This window comes from Panthera tigris, chromosome A2, assembly GCF_018350195.1.
Source record: "Panthera tigris isolate Pti1 chromosome A2, P.tigris_Pti1_mat1.1, whole genome shotgun sequence".
NCBI lineage: Eukaryota > Metazoa > Chordata > Mammalia > Carnivora > Felidae > Panthera > Panthera tigris.
In genome coordinates, this window is record NC_056661.1 from 141,730,437 (window position 1) to 141,756,500 (window position 26,064).

A 26,064-nucleotide genomic window follows, 5' to 3' on the forward strand; every position below is an offset into this window, starting at 1 on the left:
GAACGGTCAGAAGTTATCTCAAAATAACATGTGTCTTTATCTCATTGCAAAGAATTTACATAGAAAAAAAAACATGATAATCTGTATATTATGGAAGAAAATTAAAGCTTGTGCCTGAGAGAACAAGTGAACTACTGTAACATTACCGAAAGAAATAAAACACAGATCAGTCACTATTCCACCTAACGACAAGCTCTAAAACGGCAAGCTCTAAACTTCCCCACGTATAAATATGTTTGGGGCTTTCCATTTTTCCCACTGTTTGGTTGTCTGTCCACATAGGTGTAATTTGTTGTTCTTGTAGCTCCTGGCATGGACTGGCAGACTGTGTTTATTTAACTCCCGTGTGTAGTGGGTGAGACATCACTAGAATTGTCATAAAAATGGCCAGTGCTACTTGGTATTTATCCTATTCATTTTCCACAGCTTGCACTGAACTCTGTGGATTCACTGGAGAGGCAACATTTTTCACAGCAGGGAAGGATGGTTCTTGCCCAGGCACCAAAGACACCTGATCTCAGGGGACCTGTAAACTTACAGGACAGGTACCTGTAGAATTTTATCTTAGAGGAAGGAAAGAAAATCTTGTGAATGAGTGTTAATTTTCTCTTTATTTTAAATATTTGAGTTTTCTTACAGAAAATTATATAAAATACTCCATGGTTGTTTAAATCAATTGCTAATGCTCTTTAAACAATTCATTGAGACAGAATCCTTCCCATAATGTATCTGAAAGCAATACACAAGAAACTTTTTTTTTTTATTTAGTAGATATTCCAAGAAAAAATTTTGTTTACATTGATGTTTAAAATAATAAAGCCAATTGCCAAGCTGTCAGGCTTTAATGTTTGTATGTGGAGATAGACTTAACTGTAGGAAAGCCAGTATTTCAAATGAGAGATGACTTATGTGGTGTGAATTGATGCTATCAGGAAATGATCTTGCAATAATGCTTTCCCTGTTCTACTCATGCTTGACACTTCACTATTAGACCTCTGTGGAGTTTTGGTTTTGCTTTTTGTTCTTGTTGTTTTTTAAGTTTAGATGAAGAAGCTTCCTGCTGTCTTCAAGTAAAGTTCAAACACTTTGCGTTGGCATATAATGTACCCATAATACAGTCCCCACCCATGTCTTTAACCTCATTATGTATCTCTCTCACGTTTTTTTTATGCTCTATAATCATAAAATAGAGTGTCCAAACCCAGACATTTGGGACTACAAGTTAGTACTGTTACTAATTATGCCAGGATAACAGATGCAAACTAGGATGACTCCAGAAAATTCAGAATATACTGTCATCATGTCACTTATTCCAAACTTCATGGATCTCTTATAATTTCCCAAATGCGTCCCAGTGTCCTCACCTCATCGCTGATCAGGCTCCTTCTTCTGACTGAATCACAAACCTCTTCCCCCAATTCAGTACACCAATATGGCAAATGTGCTTCAAGTCCTGGTTCAAGTGAAGCCCTTTGTGTGTGTGTGTGTGTGTGTGTGTGTGTGTGTGTACCACTGTGCCCAGCACATGATCACTCAACACACACATGGTATGGAGACAAGATTGTACAGCATTTGTCCAATAAATAGAGTTTGTATAGAGATGCCCAATAAACAAATGGATGGTAAATACTCCAAGCATTTAGAATTGTGAGTCATCTATCTCAGAGTATTGATAAATTTGTCTGATCTTCCTGAGAGATTATTTTAATGAAGAGAAGGCTTTTAATGAAAACATGTGGGTACTGGGTGCATGCAGGAAAAGGGGAAGGGAGCATCATTTTAACATGGAAAAGCATCCAGTAAAACTGCCTTCTTCACAGTTTTACAAAGGTCCAGCCCCATCTGAAGCTAATCGCTAGGTTTCAGGAGTTGGTTTGTTCTTAAAATGAAGTATTTTGTTTTAATTGAATGAGCCTAGTACTCATTTTGCATTTAGAATAGATTTCTAAATTAATTTTTTCACTCCCTCTTGTCATCTGAAAGCATCTAAGGTAACACAATTTCCAACAATTTAAAAACAAATGGCTTCAATTCAACTGGCCTATATTTTATGCCTTTTAAAAAATTAACTGTTATCACAGCTCAATGTGCCAAGTGTCGACCTTATCAAATTTCTCAGTGCCCAAGAAAATGAATGTAATTGCTTCCTCTCTATGATATATGGTACATAATTGGCTTCCTATCACAAAGCAGCTGGGAAATATTCACAAATTCTGAAAGAAGTCTGCATTTGCATGCAGATCATGGTCTCAAATGTGTATTTTCACTTTAATGTTAGTTGTGACAAAAGCAAAAATAAAGTTTTGTTGATATAAGGAAACTAACAACAACTAGAAAAATCCATCAATATTTTTTAAGAGTTTAATAAATATATAGACATAAATACCCTATTCTGGTCAACTCTATAATGTCTCTTTGATATTTTATATTCCTATTTATGTCATTGTAATTGCCTGTCGCTTCAAATGTTTTAGCATAAATAGGAGTGTTAGTATTGAGATTTAGATATTTTCTGTGCCACTTAGAAACCCATATGGAACATTGATGCCAATCGTGATGTTTATTCAACTATAATTTATGAGGCACCCTTGTGGTTTGCCGAGTCTTCTGAGTGAGAGCCCATACCCCTTATTTGCTTGACTTTACCCCCATCATGTTGATAACTAGCATGCTTGAGGTACCTGAGATAGTGACACAGGGGAACCAGACAAACTTACCTTGTTAAATGTACCACTTATCTGCTCCTGGGAGCAGAGTTGATAACAGACCCAGCTGCTATCCTCTGGATTCATGACTACATTTGTTCCAAGGCCATACTTCTCATTGGATTCTTCCAATGTAAAAACATAGCAGGGGTACCAAAGAGGCCCATTGTTGCCCAAACTGGAACTTTCCTCGTAGACGACTTTGGCTCATGGACTCTCACTGGCTATAGTTTCTTAGAACTCTGCTGCAGTCTGACATTCTTTGTACACAATCCTTCATTCTTCCCCTTCCTTCACAGGTGTCAGACCTCATCACTTCCCATGAGCTCTCTCCACGTTCTCCTGCTCCCTCTCATTTTTCTTTTACTGGCACTTCTCCTAAGAATGTCTTAAATGTGTAATTCCATCCTGGCCTGTGTTCTCTAAAGCCTTGAAAACGCATTGTTTACTGCTACCTTGAGGATTTATATCCCAAGTACCATCTGTTTTCAGGCTTTATTGAGTGGAACAAACCAGGTACAAACTTTGCAACTCATATGCATCCCTTTACCTAGAACCCCATCGTGTTTGAGCAAATACAAGCCATGTATTTCTGCTCCTTACCAGTTCAGTGGTCCATCAACTGTTTGGGTGTCAGTGGTCTCTTTGAGAAGCTAAGGAAATATATAGGCTCTTCCCCAGAGAATAGAATACATGGACACAAATACAAAATATAGTGTACTTTTTCAGAAGTCTTATGTATTATTAAAAACCGATACTGAATGTGAATCTTCTAAGGAAAGAAATGGTAGTCATAATTATACTTAACTATAAGTATAAATTGACAGAACATTATTGAGATAATTGGTGAAGTCTGAACAAGTATATGAATTAGATAATAGTATTGTATCAATGCTAATTTCCCAATTTTTATAATTACACTGCAGTTATGTGAGATAATATTTTAATTTACAAGAAGACACAGAAGTATTTAAGAGTTTGAGGACATCATGTCTGCAACTTACTCTCAAAAAGCTCAGAAAAAAATAGATATACATAATAGACAAGAGAAAGAGAAAGCAAGAGAGAGACAGATACAGTAAAAATTTTTAAATGTTAACATTTGGGGAATCCAAGTGTCCATGGGAATTCTTAGTAATCTCACAGCTTTCTATAGGTCTCTCTCAAAATAAAAAGTCTAGAAAACAATTAATCCCAAATAATAGCCAAAAACATATTTTCTTAGTATTTTATTTGAGGCACGGGGACCAATCACCTTCATTCATTACTTGAGCCAAAAACACACATTATAACAGTGTTACTATTGTATTCTAGACCTTAATAAATGAGTCAATAACTAAAAAATAATAACTAAAAAAATAATTATTAACTCTTAAAAATTATGAACTCTAAAAATAGTAATTATAATTTAAAAAATTAAATAAGTAAATCCACAAATAAAAAAGTTGCTATTGGTAATTATGTTCAAATAAATCTAGATTATAACTAAGAGACTAGTCTTAGGTCAGTAAGCATATACAGATGTGGGTGATTTTGTGTGTGTGTGTGTGTGTGTGTGTGTGTGTGTGCATGTGTATGTGTGTGTGTGTGTGTGTGTGTGTGTTGAATATAATAGAAACAGAGACTTTGTGACTAAACCCTAGCATTTATCTCTATCTTCTCTTTACAAGCTTTTGTTCTTTGAGCTTTCAACAATATCTCTTAGCATCATGGGGATATCACTGGGATCTTTTCCCATTTCTGGCATCCACAAAACAGATGACTATCAATATTTAATGTATATAAGTTAAAATCACAAAAAGAGGGAAATTTAAATTATGTAAGAAAAAGATCACAAATTTGATCAGCATATTATTTGATAAATAACATGACCTAATATAGGAGAATATAGAAGAAATGCATGGAGAGAAAGTCAGACTTCAGATTTCTTCCCGTTAATTGGGGAAGACAAAGGACTCTTAAAATTCTGAGGTCAGTCTCAAGTAGCCAAAACATGTCTATAAATTCCATGGAGAAAATTGCATGGCCGACATACTGCTCCACGCCCCAAATATATCATCAGTTCTCAGTACGTATGCTCATACAGATGTGAGGCTTCACTGAAATTATGCATGGATTCATGGGATGACTAAAACAGGGAAACAATTTTTTGGTTGTTCAATGTGTAGAATATATGGCAGTGTATGAAAATAATTACATATGTAATTACAAATTATCACATAGTTTGTGATATGGGGTTAAAAAGAGGGAAGTCTCTATAGAAGTAATAATCCAAGTGAGAGAAGTTGATTGTGGATCCCCCACATAAGCAGTATGGACCAGGTGTCCTAGTGGATGCTGTGTGCTGTGTACTGCCACCTAGATCCTCTTCAAGGATCTTTGACTTTCCCCAAAGAAACACACTCTCCTTGGAGGCATGACTTGTTGATGTGGGTGTATAAAAGTCCTTGCTGTGTCATGAGACAACCCTAATAAGTCAGTCCAACTTCAAGTTTCCTGCGAGTCAGCTGAGGAGTGACTGCACTGCACTGTGGCCCAATTTCTACTCTGTTCATTTCTGCTGTCTTCTGTTTCTACACAGATCGTTTCCAAGAGCACTCATCAGTGGACTTCTTGCATGTTAATGTGTGTCTTAGGGTCTATTTTCCTGAAAACCCTACCTGCTGTAGTTGGTACTTGAAGTACATAAGGAAAGCAGATCTAAGATAAAATTTTGGAGCTGGATTACACAGCACCCATCTAGCAATGAGAACTCCATCACTGGCAGTAGATGAAGTATCGATATACCCTGGAACAAGGTAGTGGTGTAATTCTTAAAATTATCATGAATGGTAAACTTGGATGGTATCCTGATGGAAGGAGATGCACTGGTGGGTAAAATGGATCAGGTGGTTGAAAAGCAGTATAAGAGGGTCAGAGATGAGCTGAATCTGCCAAGGGAGGAAGGGGACTAGATGCTGAAGGAGTTGTGGGACCCAGCCACCTTGTAAGGACAGGAATCAGAAGGGTATATATGGTCCTGGAGTCTGAAGGGACTAGAACAAGAGGCTCAAGAAGAAGGCAAAGTTATTAGATAGGGAGAGTTTATCAAGATGCAAACACTCCCCTAAGATGTGGGTTTAATATCCTGACGTAGACCCTAGAATACATTGCAAACATGCTGCGAGAATGGCCCCTGGAAGCTTGAAGAGAGTGATGGCCGCCCCAAGCAAAGAACAGATGCCAGAACTGCCATGGCAGACAATGGAAAAACCTGACCAATCTCTGCCTTTTCTTCTGGTTGCTCAAGTACTCGAAGATGCCATGAATCCTGTAAAGAGAATTCAGAGTTAATTTAGTCTAACTTCCTCTCAAGTGAAGGTATTGTATATACATCACAAACAATTGTTACTGAGAATCTACAGGACAATAAAATTACAAAGTAGTATTTATCCTGAAATTCATGTGTTACAGTAAAACTAAACCAACTTCTGTCTGAAAAAAATTGTTATTAGAATATATGTTAGGAATCCTTTGATAAATCAGATAATTAACCAACACTGATATATTTAAATCAAGATTTACCGCTGATACACACACACACACACACACACACACACACACACACGTGTGCACTGCAAGGGTGCTTCTAAGAGGTTAAGTCAGTTATTCTTTTGGAGAAAAATTGTACAGTGTTCCTGTGGCAAATTGCCCTTTTCTTGTAGTTTGCCAGCCAGAAAGTAATATATGTTATTCTCTTCTTACTGCAAGATTAAGGTGAAACACAAATAGAACTGAGGGTTCTCCATTTCCTCCATACATTCATGTATCTTATCTTCATGACATTTTGGAACCCTTCAGTAAGAGCTTTGAATGTGAACATGGAGGTGATGATTGAAGGGCCAAAGTACAATGATGGTGCCAGACATATAAAGGAAAGCCTCAGAGTGAAGATGATAAGGAATTCAGAGAGAGTAATATCCCTCACCTCTAACAGCTTACTGGACAGAAATATAATCAACCATCAGAATTGTCAGAAATTTGTTCAGGACAATGGCTGGAGAAGCCTTGTGAGAATCACCAGATCTGACTTGGCTTAAAGAGTTACATGGCCAATGCACTTCACCTCCAACAATCATACATGCACACATGCACACACATCTATCACATCTCTCCAACTATAGGAAGGTGGATGGTTACTACTTGGAGTAAATAATTATCAGTCCTCCATTGCTAAACACCTGATGTATTAGAATCTTCATCTTTCTTGATTTTCTTTAATGTCCTTAAATTTCTTATTTTGAGAAATGTGTCTTTCTACCTAAAAGAAGATACAAGTATTTTTAAGTCTTAATGATATAGATATATGTATAGCACCTTTTTAGACAAAATTCCTCACTAGACAATAGTGAGGCTTTGTCTATATCTAAACAATTTGGAAATACTGAGACTAACTTCAGTAATTAAGCGTATCTAATCCAGAGATGCAGGGAATAAGAAAAGAGTAAATCATTGGTAAAGAGTTTAGTGACATTTGGTAGTCTGGCAATCAGCCGGCTCAGTTTTAGTGTTGTCATCTGAACTTGAGGTTTTCATTTATTACTTGAATTAACCTTTTGCTATAACTCATCGATAATAGTTCATTTAAACAGTGTGCAGGATAGGACTATTTTAATGAAGTGCTTCACTATTTTAGATAGAAATCTTTCCCTAAAACTTCATGTAACACTGATTTGAAAGAAATGTTTGGTGCTTTGGTGAAGAGATCTGTAGTCTAGCGGATGATGGCATAGATGAGATGGGACAGTCAGACTCCAGTTGTCTGAGTTTCAACTTCAGGTACATTAATACAACTCTACATTACTCAGTTACTTTGACTATATATTAAAAAAAGATAACAATAGTTCCTATTTCATAAAGTTATTATAAGAATTAAATGGGTTAATGTGATGTAATTAATGTAATTAATGGATTATGAAAGCACTTAACCCAGTGCCTGAAACATAGTAAGTTTCCAATAAATGTTATCTCTCATTCCTCAAAGAATGTGAAAATTAAAGAGCATGTTCGTATCTGTTCAATAGGAAGGAACAAATAATCATTGAAACGTCATTGTGTATTTAAACTCCACCCCTCTTTCTTCTATATTCAAGATTCATTAGTTCTTTCACACAGACAAAGAAACATAACTATAGCAGCTCAGGAATCTGCCAGAGTATCACAGACAGGAGACAGAACAGTGGGGATTTAAACCCAGGTCTTTCATACTGCAAAAGTCCTACCTTTTCACCATCTCCCGTTGCTTTTTAAATTATGTTTGAAGGATGATGCCTTTTAAATTATGTATGGAGATGAAAATTACCATAGACTAAGAATATTTAAGTGCTATATTTTCTTGGACATGAATTTAAAAGTCATGAATATGTTTCTTTATGTCCTTTCCATGGCAGAGAGTTTTACCCCAAGGATCAATTAAGATAGAATCCAGATCCAAGGTAGAAATTTTGTGGCTTCTTTAATGTATCATTATTATTTCTTCCCCTTCTTACCCTTTTTACCCCAGAAGAAAACATAAGAGCAGAAATATGGACCAGGGAGGAGGTAGAAGGATAAAGAATCTGCAGCTTACTCTCTGCTGGTGGTGGAGAAAGACAGCCTTCACCAGGGGTGGCTGGACACAGGGCAATGCCAGACTCGTGGGAAGAGGGTGGGATGCTAGAATCCTCCTTAGGGAACTTCATAATAAAAACGGTTTCTAAAACTGCTTCCTCCTCTGGAGGCTTTGTAAGGCATTGGAGTCACTTGGATTTAGTCCTTCTCTGCTTAGTGAAAATCCTCAGTTTATCTGATCTCCCGTGTCCTTGGGAATCCCCCAACCATCTTCTCCATAATCTGGATTCCTGCATGGATGGATGGTTCTTGTTGTCCTCACATCCATCTACTAGGATTGGCACTTTATACAAATTAGTTGAATAAACAAATAATGAGTGAGATAATTGATGTATTTTGTGAATGTACACAGGCACACACATATACAGACCTTCACTGAGAACATCAAATAAGGCATAAATATATGAATACATTTGTAAAGATTATATCAGTGTGTCACTTGGAACTCTTTTTCCAAACATTACCAACTGGAATGGTGTTCTGAAAAATTCTTTGTACTTTTTTGGGGTTTTAGGTATAATGAAATATATCCCCAAAGTGAAAACAAAATTAAAAATTAAATGTCTGGTGGTGTTTTTTTTTTTTTTTTTTTTTTTTCAGTTGTTGGATCAACTTGAAACATCTGGATAGATAACTACCAAATTTGCATGATGTGTTTATAGAATCAGACATGTAGGGTGCTCATGATTCTGTTTCAGGTTATCCTACTGGGCACCTCAGAGAAATAAGCAGTAAAGCAGACCCATAAATATAGAGAACAAACTGGTGCTTGTCACAGGGGAGACAGGTGGGGGCATGGGCAAAATGGGTGAAGGGAAGTATGAAGCACAGGCTTTCAGTTCTGGAATAAATAAATCATGGGGATGAAAGCTACTGCATAGGAATACAGTCAGTGGTATTGTAATAGGGTTATGATGACAACCCTTGGCTTCTGGTGAGCACAGCATAATGTATAGAGTTGTCGAGTCACTGTGTTACTCATCTGAAACTAATGTAACATTGTGTATCACCTACGTTTTTAGAAAAAAGAAAAGAAGAAGAAAAATATGCTACCATGGTATACCTTCTGACCTAGAGTGACATCCATATAAATCATGACATCATGAACAGAAAACTAGCAGTGGTTTCAACTCCAAACTCCAAACTGGAAGTCTCGCAGCTGATCGTCTACACTTGGCTGCTGATTTGTAATTGAGCTGCTTCTCACATGGACAATTATATATACATTGTGCTCCACAGGTTGAGAGACTTGCTTATTTAATGATGGTTAATAATGTTCTCAAGGAAAACCAGGGATTCCAAGTAAGTGGATGATAAAATTAAATTTTAAATAAAACAGATCATGGTATTTATCTTCCATCCAATGTAAAATATCATTTTTTGTCTGACATTTTTCTTAAGTCAATAATTAACTCCCTCTTCATTTCTCTTAGGATGAATGTCTGGTTTGCCTATTTCATAGAGGATACTATTGAGAAAATACTGATCAGGAAGGAGTGAGGGAATCTCTGCATACAGGTATAGTTTGTGATTCTGTGGTGATAAACAAAATTAAGGCACTATCCAACTCCCTTCCTGGCCTAGAACTTTACAGTTTTGCATTAATAAAACAAGAGTTACTGACTCCTCCAGAATCCTACACAATTTGTGAAGAATAATGCAGATTTTTAATGTAGATTTTCTCAAAGGTGCAACATATACTTGACAAGAAAACTGAAAACTCCTATTTTAACATTTCTCCTCTGAAGTTTTCTGCTAATTGTGGCTGCTTAAAATTACTCATGATATCTCCCTTCTTTCAGCACTGTTGTCTCAAATATGGACTGTTGTGATGTGCTCTCCCTCGTTCTCTGCACCTTCAGTAAGCACATAGTCCGTATCCTTAGCTCCTTGGGAAGACTCTTCTTCTCTTGGGATAATCTGAGAGAACTGTATCTCTTGATTATCAATCTTCTGCTGTTGAACCACTTGTCCCCACCTGCCTGCCTTGGAGTCTCTACTTTCAAAGCCCTAAGCAACATTTCTCTTGACACCTCTTGAGTTGGGTTATGAAGAAAAAGTTCTTGGAATGCATATCTATCCTGCTGTCCCCTCCCTCCCTCCCTTTCTTTCTTTCTTTCTTTCTTTCTTTCTTTCTTTCTTTCCTCTTAACAGTATAGAGACACCTTATATTTTTGTGCATCATTCATTACATTTATTTACTCAGCAAATGTTTATTGAGTGCCAAGTATGTGCCTGCCACGTTTAAGGATTTGGGAATACATGAGTGAAAATAACAAAAATCTCTGCCTTTGTGGAGCTTCCATTCTATTGGGGAAAATGGAAGGGAAGGCCAGTAATAAAAGGGATATTTACAGTATGTTAGAAGGTGATAGATGCTTTGGGGGGGGAATGTAAATTAGAATTAGGCAAGGGTGGAGATTTACAGTTTTAATTAGGGTAGTTAGGGCAGCTTTACTGAGAAAATGTCATTTTAGCGACAATTTGAAGGTGATGAGGGAAATCTCTGGGGGGATCATATTATAGATAGAAATAACAACGGGTGTGAAGTCCTAAGGCAAGACCCTGTTTCAGAGACAACTTAGAGGCTAGTGTGACTGGTGCAGGGCAGCAAGAAGAAGGTAAGGAATGTGATCAGAGAAGAAACATGGCAGGGGTAAAGTCTGGGGTGGGGGAGGGGTGCACATTATTTCAGACCTTATAGGTCTTTAGACAGACTTTGATTTTTACTCTGAGTGAACTGGAAAGCCACTGGTTGGTTCTTAGGAAAACTCACAGGATCTGATTTCTGTTTCATCTAAGTCACTTTGGCTGCTGGTTTGAGAAGAGACTCTGGAGGCAAGTAGTAAGAGTGCAACTTGTGAGCTCAGTTGAGATTCTTAGAAAAATTAATGTGAGGGATGGAGATGATGGCGACAGGATCAAGGTGGTAGCAGTAGAGGAAATGAAGAGAGATCTGATTCTGTATGCATTTTGCTGGTAAAGCCGACAGGAATTGCTGACATGTTGGATTTGAAGTATGAAAAGAAGAGAGGAGTCAAGGTTGGCTCCGTGGCTCTGGATCTAAGAAGCAGGGAAGGACGCGGTTGTCATGAGCTAAGATGGGAATCACTGCAGGTAGAGCAAGTTTTCCAGAGAAACCCAGGAGTTCCGTTTTGGAACTGTTATATACAGTGTCCTCTCTTCCTGTGGTAATGTGGGACTACAAACTGACCATGTAAGCATTTAAAAACTCTCTTACTCTATAAACATATAGGGAAATGAAAAAGCAAAAATAATATTCAAGATACTGTAATTTAAAACATTAGAAACACTGAAAATTAAGATGTTTATTTCCTATGGAAAAGACACTTTGAACAGTGCTTGCTTTTTCCTTCTCATATAGCTTACAATATGGAGCAAGCATCTTTCTGTGACTTGGAAAATCGTCATAAATCTTTCCAAGTTTGGATCCTTTGAGCTTCCAATGTTGTGAAATTTCTGGAAGCTTTTTAATGTGACTTTCTTCGCTGGCATCATTTCCTCTGGGACATGTTCACCTTTCCCATTACAACCACTTTCCTCATTTATGTCAGTACATTTGCCTTCAGTAAGCTCCTCTGGCTGCATATCTAGAGTGTCTCAAAAGGGGATAATGTTAACATTCACAAGATCAGCTCTTTCTTCTATAACTTCATGTTCGTTCTGTTCTAATTTCACTTCTGATGTTATCAGCTATCACTTTTTGTTTCATTGCTGCACTCTCTTCTTTGTTAGCCAATATCCTCTCTTGATTGTCCCGTTTTGTAAAATATAAGGTGGATTTATTACTGGGAGACAAGGAGGTAACACAACTACATGCTTTGCCGTCTGTGCAGATACACTGAATTAACTGAATAACAAAAACGCAGCACCCAGTCACCAGCAGACTTTGAGAGAAAGGACATGATTGATCACTGATGATAAAACGTATCTGTTATTTATGTAGCAATTTGGGAACTAACAACGTAGCGGTAAAGGCTGTATTTTTATGCAGTTACTTAGAGTTAATGTGCTGTGGTAACTGGAATTTGAACTGTGTTTTCAGAAGACTGATGTAATATAACTACACTGGTGACTAGAATTTGCGGATAATGGGACCAAGCAGAGCAAGAACTGCCTTATTTAAAATGTCTTTTAGAGTCTCATGGAGACGTTGAGATAAGCAAGCCTGAAACCCAGGGAAATAATCTTGGGAGGGAACCAAGATTTGGAGTCATTGAAAACAGGAAGCAGACAAAAGTTCTGGAGCAACCTTATAATTTTCTGTCATGTTTACACTGCATTCCAAATGTATAAACTTGATGTTTTATTCCCATCATTGGATACCAGGGGGTCTTTATATAACTTGGAAACTGTCACTTCCCAGCTTACATATTCTATAGAGCACTTAGTGATTTCCAGCCAAGCTGTTAATGGAAGCCTGGATTTGTACGTTCTAAATTGATTAGACCATAGAACACTCTATGATTGGTTAAGGTGATACAGATATGAAATAAGTGTTAACTTCTATTGGGTCCCTTTATTTTTTGGTATAACGCTTCATTTGAAGAAATTCCATTTAGTTTATTTATGCAAAGAAAATTAAAGAACTTACTGAAATACTCCAAAAACTTTTTGAGAATAAAACCTTCCAATCTCCATAGCATATTAGTTCCAGGAAACATGAACCCAAACTTGAGCTTGAGCTACCTGTGTATGCGCTGTAGTTTCCACAAGAATGCTTTAATGGAAAAAAGTAAAACCAGATTTAAAAAACCACTTGGCCTTAATGTCTGGTGGGCACGGCTACTTAAAACTTTCCATTTATATTCTCTGATTCAAAAATTAGAAGTAAATCTCCTTTAGGCATGTTGATATTAAGCTCTGATGGTTTCTTTATAAAATAAACATTGAAATATAGCCTTATTCTTACACCAAGAAACTTGCCTTGATTTTATCTTAATAACTTAATATTAAGGATTGGAATATATCTAGAGCATGCTCTGTAAGACCTTGAATTAGAATAAAAAAATATTCTGGGTTTTAGACAATGAACTTTGTTATGCTTTCTATCTGCTTACCCCATTTATGGGGCATATTGATTCTGGGCCCTAGTGTCAAATACACCTCAGCACCCTCCGACTTCGAGTTTACCATCCATCTTTCCTCATCATGGTGCTTCTTTCCTTTGGATTCCCTAAGATCCATGTAAACTGCCCCCTGTCTGACAGTTCTCCCTGCAAAGCTGCATCTGATCGTTTCTTCACCAGTCAGATTTACCATGTTCTAGATCTTCCCTCCTTCATTTGTTCACTTCAAGATGTAGCTGGTTTGTCCCAACACTTGAAAATTGATGTAATCAATTGTTAATAGCTAACAATAGATTAGTACTTCTATGGAGATTTACATTTTAATCACAAACCACTATATATGCAATCCCATCAGAAGGAATTTTGCTCTAATGGTGGTATTTCTGCCACCATGGCTAACTACTCGGGAAGATATTACTGATTAATAACCTGAATCACTATGCAGTCGGTTTCCTTAGCAACCACTGCAGTAGGTTCTTACTTAAAGTTTTTTTTTTTTCTTTTCTTACCCTCCCCCACCCCCCACCCCCAGTCTAAACTCTGACAGGGATCTCGACAGAGATCTTGAGCAAAATTGGCTTTTATAAGGATATTGGTGGGATTTTCCCCTGAATTTGAAATCATAAATCTCAGAGTTTAAAGGCAACTTCAAGGTCACTTAGCCCAATGCTTTCTTTATTTTTTTCTTTAAGTTTATTTATTGATTTTTGAGAGAGGGAGAGAGAGCACAAGCGAGGGAGGGGCAGAGAGAGAGAGAGGTAGACAGAATCCGAAACAGGCTCCAGGCTCCGAGCTGTCAGCACAGAGCCCCACGCTGGGCTCAAACCCACGAACCGCGAGATCATGGCCTGAGCCGAAGACATAGGCTTAACCGACTGAGCCACCAGAGCGCCCCTTAGCCCAACACTTTAATTTTATAGTTACAGGATCTGAGACCCAGATAGGTTAGATGACTTAGGCAGAGCCCTAGGATTTCTTGGCAGAACTGCTTCTTCCGCACTTAGTCTCTCTTCCATGCCTTATGAAGTGTACAAAGGATGCAAAACGTGGTTTAAACAGCAGAGCTTGAAGCACTGCCTGCACAATCGCCAGCGGAGGACTGAAGGCTGTGATCCCTCCACAAGTGCCCGCCGAGCAGTTCCCGGTGGACTGCAGCTTCAGTACTGGCTTGCGTTGCGTTGCCATTGCAGCGGAAAGCTGCCATCATCACTCATCACTGCTTTAAGCTGCACCATGAGGAAAATACTTCAGTTGGAGTCTGAATTTTTGACAGTCAATAGCCTGAGCTCTCTCTGTAACCAAAAAGTATAGGAGACGAGTAGACTAAGGCTAAGGTCCTGAAGGGGGAGAAAGACACTGAAAGCAGGTTGGTATTTGGACCAGTAGCCCATGACTTTCTTCCACACAAAGAATAGTTGTAAGCACCTTCCTAGACATGACATTGAGCCATGAAAGATGAGGACTATTTATTTCCTTATGCACAAAGATGCTCAGGGTATTTGTAGTATGTGAATACAATTATGAATTGTTTAGGCTACAACTTGTTAACTCAGAGCACTCCACACAACTAATGAGGCCAAGGCCACAAGTTTATTCATTTGAGGACAAGTTTAACTTCACTCTGTTCACGCCCTCTGACTGCAGCCTGCTACAGCTCTTAGGGAACAAGAGGAGCTTTCTCCTACTGGAAAAACAACTTGAGACCGTGTTCTTCTGTCAGAAAAAACACAAGATCATTTATATATTGGCACTTGGTTCATTCTTCTCCTGATTGAGTCACTTAATTTGTACTCAAACTCATGGGAATAGGTTGGTTTAGTTTCACTTCATTTTAGACAATTAGCCTAGTTGTATAATGTAAACTGCATGTAATAATTAGAAGAAAAAATCAAATTCTAGATTTTAAGACGAAACAAAATACATAGGCATTTATATATTCCTTCTGACTCCAGGATCACCTTAATCCTGTGTTTGACCCATCAAAAATGCAGCAAGTTTGACATTTTGCAACTGGATTTAGCAAATGTACCTCTCTTTTTAAATCAGTGGCTAAAGGAGAAGAAAGAGAAAGAGGATTGGAATCAAAATGAGAAGGGGGTGAGAATAGAAAGAAGATGTGAGAGTCCCAAATAAGTTCTTTTACATTCTCTCTTCTTAACTTCATAGTTTTATCTTAGATGTCCATACAGTTCATCTTAAAGTGTGTTGAATCTAGTGTCTTCTTGTGTCAGTGTTAGGTGGGAATTCCGGGAGAGTCCGTGAATCCATTCCGCATCAACATCTAGTAAGCACTCCTGCTAAATTTTTAGTTAGTTGTTCATGTACCTTTATTCTTCCATGTATATTTTATAATAGGTTTATCAAATTTCACAAAACAATCTCAGTGAAAAATTTACAAATTAATTTTATGAAAACAGACATCTTTATAAAATCAGTTTATACCATCCAAGAGCATGATGTGTCCCTGCATTTATTCAGATCATCTCCTATGCCCTTCATTATAATTTTATAAGTTTCCTTCATTCTCTGTTAACGTAATTCCTGTGGTTTGCTTTATACTAATATTTAGGCTTTAATATTTTAATATGAAAATACATTTTCTGTCACCTTTAAATTGCTTTCCAAACTCCTGCACACTGTTGGTATAATGATTAAGCCAAACAAACTTGGAACATTCTTTGAATAATTATTTAGGGCCTTACTATATAGATGGAGCCCAAAAGTAGAGTACAACCCCTGAGACATGAATTCAGTACAAAATCTTGAAGCCTTTACTGAGCCTGCCAATTTGCTTCGCATATGAGAGTTGCAACAAATCCCTAGTTTGGGTGGACACATTATTACCAAATGAAGAACAAACGTAGTTCCTGATAAAATTAGCATAATATAAGCCTGCATGCATGTGTACGACTGATGTGAGGATGGCTGATGATACGTTTACATTGAGGAAAACATATCCATCTAGGTATATCAGAAACCATACAAATAGAGGTAACCAAATTGTAAATTCAGTCAGAGAATTGAAAGGCAAGTGCTTGTTCTAAAACCTATATTGATCCTTTAATACTTTTAAGAAGTATGGGGCGCCTGGGTGACTCAGTCAGTTGTGTGTCTGACTGTGGCTCAGGTCATGATCTCGTGGTCCGGTTCGATCCCCACATCGGGCTCTGTGCTGACAGCTCGGAGCCTGGGGCCTGCTCCAGATTCTGTGTCTCCCTCTCTCTCTGCCCCTCCCCTGCTCATACTCTGTCTCTCAAAGATAAATAAACGCTAAAAAATTTTAATGAAAAAAATACTTTTTGAAGAAGTGAACTGACAAAAATCTGTTAATTGTAGTTGGGAACAAAAAAATAAGGATACTTAAAAAAAAAAAAACAGTCCTACTAAATCTCTGAGGTAGTAAATCTGAAATGAGAAGGAGACATATTCAGTAGCTTTTAAAGTGGTATTATAAGGTAAGCAACATAAATGATTACTGAAATTGAAATAAAGTGAAACAATAAATTAAAAATACTGAAGATATGTTTTGTGAGGTAAATAAAATAATTATATAGATGTTAGCCTTGAAATCTCCAGACTTCTAAGATGCTTTTTTTTTATTTATAATTTTCTTTGTTGCCCTTGTTTTCTTCCATTGAGTTTTCTAATTAACTCCTACAGTTTTTTTAAAATCAGGTATCAGTTCATCTAAGAATTCTTATTAAAAATTCTCACTTGATGGCCAAGCTTCAGTTTTGCTGAATGATGAATGAAGGAATGGGTGAATAGATGAATACCAAGAAATGGAAAGCATAGGAACTGACTCATATCTTTCTTTCTCTCCCCTTCCTTCTACATTTCTCTTATCAATCCCCAAATCAAATTATCTGGTACTATGATTGATCTCATCCAAGTTATGTAAAGACTATTTTATAAAAATAATTGACTACCTTACTATCATTTTTTAAACTCCATTGTGAAACATGGAAAAATTATGAATGTAACATATCAGTCCCCTTTTAAAGGTATGTCAGAGCTCAGAAGAAAGCAATAGCTATATAAAGATAAATGAAAAAATGGAAGGCAAGCAGAAAGTAAGCATGACAAAGTGGGAATGATATTTCAGTTGATTACTTGCCAATCTCAGTAAAAAGGAGCTTTGGTTTTAACATGAATTAAGAGACAGGAGACAAGTTTGAGGCTAATTCAAGTTAGAAAGTGGGATGAGTTGTACACAGAAAGCCTGTATTCTCAAATGGTTACTATCTCAATAAAAGGGTAAACTAGAAATAAACAGTTTTAAAAATCTGCTTGTGGAAGTGGAAGGAATGGAAGTTTTCCCACCACACACACAAATGCTAATTATGTGAGGTGATGGATATGTTAATTAACTTGACTGTAGTAATCACTTCACAATGCATATGTATATCAAAATATCACATTGTATACCTTAAACATATACAATTTTCATTTGTCAGTTATACATCAATAAAGCCAGGAAAAAAGGATAGGAAAAAATGAGAAACAATGAGGCTTCTGGAATGAAAGTCTTCCCTTTCATCTTTAAGTTTCTAGGCCTCTGTGATTTCTTAGCAAGGTGTAAATGTACGGTTTGCTACATAGGTTTTATTTATTTATTTATTTATTTATTTATTAAAATTTTTCTAAATTTTATTTTTCATTTTTTTTTTAATTTACATCCAAATTAGTTAGCATGTAGTGCAATAATAATTTCAGGAGTGGATTCCTTGATGCCCTTTACCCATTTAGCCCATTCCCCCTCGCACACCCCTCTAGTAACCCTCAGTTTGTTCTCCATATTTATGAGTCTCTTCTGTTTTGTCCCCCTCCCTGGTTTTATATAATTTTTGCTTCCCTTCCCTTATGTTCATCTGTGTATTAAAGTCTTCATATGAGTGAAGTCATATGATTTTTGTCTTTCTCTTACTAATTTCACTTAGCATAATACCCTCCAGTTTCATCCACGTAGTTGCCAATGGCAAGATTTCATTCTTTTTGATTGCCGAGTAATACTCCATTGTATATATATACCACATCTTCTTTATCCATTCATCCGTCGATGGACATTTGGGCTCTTTCCATACTTTGGCTATTGTCAATAGTGCTGCTATAAACATGGAGGTGCATGAGTCCCTTCGAAACAGCACACCTGTATCCCTTGGTTAAATGCCTAGTAGTGCAATTGCTGGATCGTAGGGTAGTTCTGCTTTTAGTTTTTTGAGGAACCTCCATACTGTTTTCCAGAGTGGCTGCACCAGCTTACATTCCCATGCTACATATGTTTTTTTTTTTAAAAGGTAACATATTCTAATAAAAGACAAATGATTTTTTTAATTTGCTATTCAGTATAGAGAGACTTTTATCTTTTGAGATGAAGTCTTGGAGTAAAAATGAAAGTTTTCCCTGAGAATTCTTAATTTAGGTTAAAGGCTTACAGTTTTAATAACAGCTTAGCACCCAAACTACAAATTATAAAATAAAATAAAATAAAATAAAATAAAATAAAATAAAAAACAAAAACCTTAAAGCATTTGAAATAGAAAAAACTTCCTAAAGCTGATAAGGAATATAATATCTGTAAAAAACTATTAACAAATATCGTATTTAAGGGTTAAACAATAGAAGTAAAAATTCTAGAGAAATATTAAAATGTCCATTATCATTACTTCTATCTGATATTGTACTTGTGGTTTTGGCAATGTAGTGTGACAAGAAAAACAACTGTGTTAAAGAGAGAAATGTAGAAAGGAAATGCCATGTTGAAAACCTGTAAGATTACCTTTGTAGGAAATTCAAGTCTCTACAAATGAATTACTTGAGCTGATAAGCGTGTCAACAATCTCCCTGGATATATGGTTAATATAAAAAAATAAGATCATTCTTGTATATCTATAACAAAGCATTAGAAAATGTAACCAGAAGCAGAATATAAATAATACTGGCAATAACATATAGAATATACTTGAGAATAATTATAGCAAAAGATATTTAAGACCATTAAATAAAAGATATTTAAAGATATTTATTGTGTAAGGAAATTTTTAAGTAAAATCAAAAGACACATTCTCCAAAAAGTTTTAAGTAAAAGCAGATATGTCTACTTTTATTGATAAGTAAATTCATTATTGTTAAGAAACTTATTTCATCCAAATAAATCTATAAATTCAGTTGAATTACAATAAAAATGCTGGAAGTTGGGGCACCTGGGTGGCTCATTTGGTTAAACATCTGACTTCAGCTCAGGTCATGATTTCACAGTTCCTGAGTTTGAGCCCGGTGTCGGGCTCTGTGCTGACAGCTCAGAGCCTGGAACCTGCTTCAGATTCTGTGTCTTCCTCTCTCTCTGTCCCTCTCCCATTCAAGCTTTCTCTCTCTCTCTCTGTCTGTCTCTCTCAAAAATAAATAAACATTTAAAAAATGCTGATAGTTTGTTTTGTAGAATTTAACGAGGTGATTCTAACTTTATATGCATGCAGCGAAGGACCAAGGAAAAAGGAAATATCTGAAGTATCCATCAATAGAAAACTGGACAAATAAAAATGTGATTTAGACAATGAAATAATTTGCAGCAACCAAAATGAACAAATCGACATGTATCATTTTGGATAATGCCATAAATATAAATATTATCAAAAAGAAAAACAAGTCTCAGGAAGAATAATAGTAAAGTATAATTTCTATAAAGTGTTAATAATTTATAAACCATATAATATATTTGGAAAAGGGGATAAATACACATGCATGTATGCATTAAAAAGATAAACAGTAACATCAGGATAAAGTGGTCATTATTGCTGTTCACCAGTATTTCTGGTTCCTGTGCCTTCTAAGCACATGGTAGCTCTACACTTTCTCATGCCTTTGGGTTACTGGGAACCAGGTGATTTATTCCAGCCAATAATATGTTAGTTGGAAGTCATATTTCTACTCAGGTAACGCGTTTAGTTGTTAGTGTGAGACTCCCCAGAAATCTCACTTTTCTTACTAGCATGGAGGTATTGAAGTTCAAAATGGTGGCTCCGCCCCTGAGTGTCTGCCTATATGGACTTTTACCATGAGTTGAGAAATAAACTGTTGCTATTTTGCATGACTATGGTTTGGGAGATAGTTTGTTATCTAGCCTATCCTGACTGATATACAGGTGTAATTAGCTCCGATGTGATTGTGGAGAGATAGTAAGATTCACTATAATTTTAATGTTTTTGTTCTTAAGTGGAATTATGAATACAGTTTTCATTATTTCTCAGTTTCATTTGGTTTGATTGACACACTAATCGCAAAACAGCAAAATGAAATACTCAGTAGACTTTACCTTTAAAAAAAAGTGGACAAGATTTAGGTTGTATAGTAAAGTAGAGAATGTCCGTGTGTTTGGAATTAGCATTTCTGACATAGTTTAGAACTTCCTCCTACCTTTTCCTTCTTCTCCTTTTCCTTTCTCATTTAGTCCCTTCACTTCCTTCCCCACACCATCTCTTAGACTCAAGAAAATACAGAGTAGGCATTATTCTGCATTATGAAGCAGCATGTTTTATCCACAGCTCCTTGTTCAGGAATATGGGGTCAACTACTAAATTGGAATCCACACAATTTCAAAAAAATGAAAACCCATTACAAGGTAGATGGATGATGATGATGATGATGATGATGCTAATGCTGATGATTCACAAACAGTAATCCAACTGAAAGAAATTGCAAATGATAAAGTTTGTACCTCAGGGAGATCTTAAGGAGATATTAGGCCTATTCTTGAATAACATTACATAACTATTTCCCTTATCATGGGTAGAAAAATAACCAGTTTAAAAGTGCTTCAAGAAATAACAAAAGCAGAGAAAGTTGTTAATAATACGACTACATTTCAGAAGATGAATATGTTTAAAAACCAAACGAGCTTTTAAGTCATGAAACACTCCTTCACTCTGTGGAACACAGCTGAAGTAATGTTAATTACTTGCTTTCTACTCAGAATACTTCAATTTATTTTTATGGTATTACATTATTGTGGTATCTGAACTGAATAAATAATAGAATATTAATTCCCCATAGTAAATTAAGAAAGAAATCAGTATAATAACCCTCTTCAAGGAGAAGAGATAAAAGCAGTTATACAATCCATTCATGAATCATATTTATTAGCTTCTCAGGAGGGACTTCTATTTAAAAATCAATACTTTCTTCCCAATATGCACAATTACCTAGAAATTAGGTATATTGTGCATGGGAGGTTTTGTCATTGAAGTTTTGCTATAATGTAGTAGTTAAGGACATAACTTTGGAACCTGACTCACCTGTATACTAATCCCATCACTTGCTTACTATAAAATCTGAGGCAATCATCTTTTTATACTCACATAAGGAAGACAATATTTCATTCAGGTGTTTTGGGAATTAAATAGGTCACAAAAGTGCTTATCATAGAAACTTGCACATGGTAATTGTTAAATAATTGACATTAACATCATCATCTCCACCACCACCACCACCATCATCATCACTGACTTTGTGAATTAGATGTTATTATTACTGGTTCACATTCAAGGAAACTGAGGGTCTGAGAAGTTAATTAACTGATCAAATTTCATATAATTGTAAGGAGAAAACACTACAATTGTCAAAATGTTCTACACCGTTGTAGAGCCAGATTATTAGTTTGTAATTTGAATATGCATCTAAAACTGTCAGAACTTTTGAATAATATATGCAAAAATCAAATACATACAAGGGAGTGCAGTAAATACTATTTTCTGAGGGAAAAAATGTGACCACATTATCCCAAACTTTGGAGAAACCTATAATTTTTATTTACCAATCTAAATCAAGGTTCAAATACTAAGTTTCAACTTCCGTAAGTCTTAGCTCTCAGCTTCCTTACTTAAATAACTGGGTACCAGAAAGAAAAGAGAATACCTTCCATCCAATGATGGATGTCCACCCCAAACTGAACCTTGTCCAAGTGCCTGAATGCACCAGTGCACCTTTTGTTGTGCGTGTCATAGTTCATTCATTTCCCCCCCATTCACTAAATATATATTAGATGACAGTTAAAAGCAGGGAAGTGTATAAAACCCTGGGCACACAAAGACTCTATCCTTACCTTGGAGGGGCTCACCTTCCAAAATGGCTGGGCAATATTGAACCAAAAATCACAGTAGACTTAGTAGGCCTGAGATAAACAGTGTGTTCAACTTCCTTCTTGAAGTAAGTGTCTAAAGATTGCTGTGGATGAATCTGAACAAAAAGAATATTGTGCTTGAAGATACAGAAATGAGAAACAAAATAGTGTTTTCAGAGAAGGGCAAACAGTCAAATGGTTGAGGGTGAGCTGTACACCAGGTATGTGAAAGAATGGTAAAAATTGGCATAAAAGACGTTCTTAAATCCCACATCAGGTAGGCTTCATATTTAAGGCAAAGAGTAAAAAATAAAAATCAAAGATGGAAGTGAAATGTTTAGATTTACATTCTGAGGGGTCATTATGTCTATAGCTTACGGGATGGTAAGCTGAACACATTTTTTCCGTGATGCATGCAACCCTTCATTCATTCAGTCAGTCATATGCTTCTTCTTCAAATATATGTTTTGCTTACTTACTGCATGTCGAACAATGTAGCACATGATGGAGGTAAGTAAAGAACAAAACAAACATTCATTCTCTTTCTGCCCATGGCTCCCAGTCCCCCCTTTCCTCTCTCTCACAAAGCTTATTGAGAAGTGTCAGAGACTGATGGTAAACAAAGATTGGATAGTAAACAAAATACTCTGGTAGATGAATATAGTAAATCATGTAAGAAACGATGAGGATTTGAAATGAATCTCTAGTGGTAGAATTCAAAAGGTATGAATAAATATAAGTATTTAGAAGGTAGAATTTATGGGACATGGAGACAGATTGGAAGTAAGAAACAGAAGAGAGAAAAGTTAAAAAGAACTGTAAGGTATCAATACTGACTTTGTGATGAAACCAAGCCACTGGCCTACTGTATTCCTTTCACTGGGGAGGCTAAGTCAAATTATTTGGTACAACTTGAGGCACCCATTCTGAGTTTCAAATATTTATTTACAGGTAGTCTTTCATTCATTTGGCAGGATTAGAATCATTAACTTATGCTATCTGCCAATGCTTACACAGGGACATGTAGAAAGAAAATGGATGTGTTTGAGTTTCTTGTACCAACGCTCAATGGCTCACACTCAGCTAAGCTATAATGGACCCAGCACACAGCCTGCAAGCCTGAGACCACTACCGCCCTGGCCCGAGGTGAGATAAACAGATTGTTAGGTCTGGATCAAATCTGTTGGTCGGACGGAGGGAGTGGAGAGGGTGGGAATTACAGAACATTTAAGAACATCCGGTAGGTGAAGAAAGGATGTAACAGTGGAGGCCCAGGGCATGGTCTGTGTACACAGCCTTGCCTACCGGTGTGGGTTTATGTGGAAGAGATTTCTTTTTAAATCCTAGAAGCCAGGAATCTTCAAATCATCCCAGATGCTCATATATGTTAGTAAATATGTAAGATGTGAATAACAAACTCTTCGATGTGGTGTCACACCCATTCTTAGGTGGTAGCCCTAAAACCAGAAACAACTTATGACTTTCTACTTCCCTTTATAACTTGGACTGTAAATTTTTTTCATGAGAAAATCTTTCCTACTCAGCCAAACCCAAAATCTTTGACAAAATCAAATTTTGGACAAATCTTCCATCCTTTTAATAACTCTGTGGCTTTCAAATTAGCTGCTTTCTCCAAAGCCAAAAAAATCAGAGATATTTTTGCAGATTTCCTTTCTTATTTTGCAGATTTCCTTTCCCTTACTATTCACTTCTTATTCATTTCTCCCTCTCCCTGAGACTACCTTAGGTAAAGTTCACCATTCTGACATCTGTGTAGATACAGAAGAGAGGAGGAGTGAAAATGTGTTTGCACTCTTGTTTGGGGTCAGTAATTCCACTTTGAATGGTATACACTGCTCCAGAATCCATTGTCTATTTATCATAGTTTTCTCCTCTTACTTCACTACCCCCCTTTTTCTTTCAGCCACTTCTGTCTTCCCCAAAGCCTTATGTAACAGGCTGCCATTAGGGAGGCAAGGGGGACACCACTACATTGGTATCCCACATATTGTGAAATTCATTCACCTTAACCTTCCTCTCTGAGGAAGATCAGATGGCCATCTGCCTCTCAACTGTTTGTCATGTTGACTTGTGGGAGGACAAGTTGCTACAGCAGTATCAGGATAGATTGTTCAAAGTTTGGCCACTATTTCTGAATGGTTTGGAAAGTCCTTAAAAAGAAAAAAAAATGATGACAGAAATGCCGAAGAATAAGATAAGACAGTACCCAATTTTTGAACTTGAGAAATAGAAGAATCTTTCTGGAGACACAAATTGACTTTATAGCCCAAATGAGGGATAGATAGATGCCAAGATCATATATGCAAATATAAACAGGAAATGTAACTTTTATAGATTCATTCTAGCTCTGATAATTAATACCCTCCAGGTAAGTTGCAATGAATATGAGAACTAATTTCCTAAATGGAATTTTGGAAATAACTAATCTACACTTGCCATAAAAATGTTTTATTTATTTATTCAGGTTCAGTGCATCACTTTTCTACTTTTGTAACCTGTATAATATGTAGTCATTGATAGCTAAACTCCATAAAGCAAGGTGACCAAATACTAATAAAGTGAGAACACCAGACAGAGTCTACAGGAGGTATTATTTCCATAAGGCATCCCCTGCTTTATTCCAGACTTGACTAATGTTTCAGGCAAGCCAGGGTTGCTTGAGTCACAGCAATTAAGTTAATTAACAAAAGCTAATGCAGCCTTTCAAACATATGAAAATAATATATCAACTCAGAACATTTTGCTTCGCTCTGGAAGCAGAAAGAGAGCACAAAAGTAAAGCAATTATTGCATAGCTGGTGGGTGAAGGCCTCTTTGCTAACTTATCATCTACTTGGTACCACTCTTTAAAGTGAACCTAACTCTAAATAAGGCTTGCATTTTTCTGTTTGTCTTCAAGGTAAATGTAAAAATAATTGTCTAAAACAATTCCTGAATCATTTTAATTCATAGAACTCCTGTTAGGAGCTCCTATAATTCCGTATGGGTATGTATTTATTTAATACGCATATAGAGGGAATCTACTTTATTAACAGCACAATGCATTAGGGTTAGGTTAAGGAGTGTACACATGTAGATTCATTCAGTAAGCATTTCTTTCACGTGTACTAATAAATGTTTGCCAACACCAACAAACGTGTGAGCTAAAGAAGAGATAGTCACAATGCAAATTAATAATATAAAATAAAATTTAAGAAACATAATAAGGCATTTGTTTAAATGGTGATCTAGGAAATAAATTCAGAGAAGGAGACACTGAAGCAGAAGAGGGCAGTTGAGAAAGTTGGAATCAACAAATATATTCCAAATTTGAAACATTGAGTGTAAGGGATTATGCCAGGTAACATTGATAATAGAAAATATACCAGTAGCTCAGTTTTGTGCAGGATATAATCAGTGTCAATGAACAAAAGTGCAATTAATGTGTGATAAATGCCCAATGAGTATGAGAGAAACAAGTTCTACAAACATTTAGAAGAAGCAA

The 26,064-nt window shown here is 36.4% G+C and overlaps 1 long non-coding RNA gene across 1 annotated transcript in view; it reads left to right on the forward strand.

Moving 5' to 3' along the window:
- Positions 1-436: 436 nt before the first annotated feature.
- The window catches only part of LOC122234560, a 41,863-nt gene continuing 16,235 nt past the window's right edge, over positions 437-26,064 (forward strand). The window contains exons 1-5 of the long non-coding RNA XR_006212355.1: positions 437-545; positions 5,287-5,503; positions 9,377-9,656; positions 9,788-9,872; positions 23,577-23,705. This is a non-coding gene — a long non-coding RNA (uncharacterized LOC122234560). The remainder of the gene's footprint in view (positions 546-5,286; positions 5,504-9,376; positions 9,657-9,787; positions 9,873-23,576; positions 23,706-26,064) is intronic.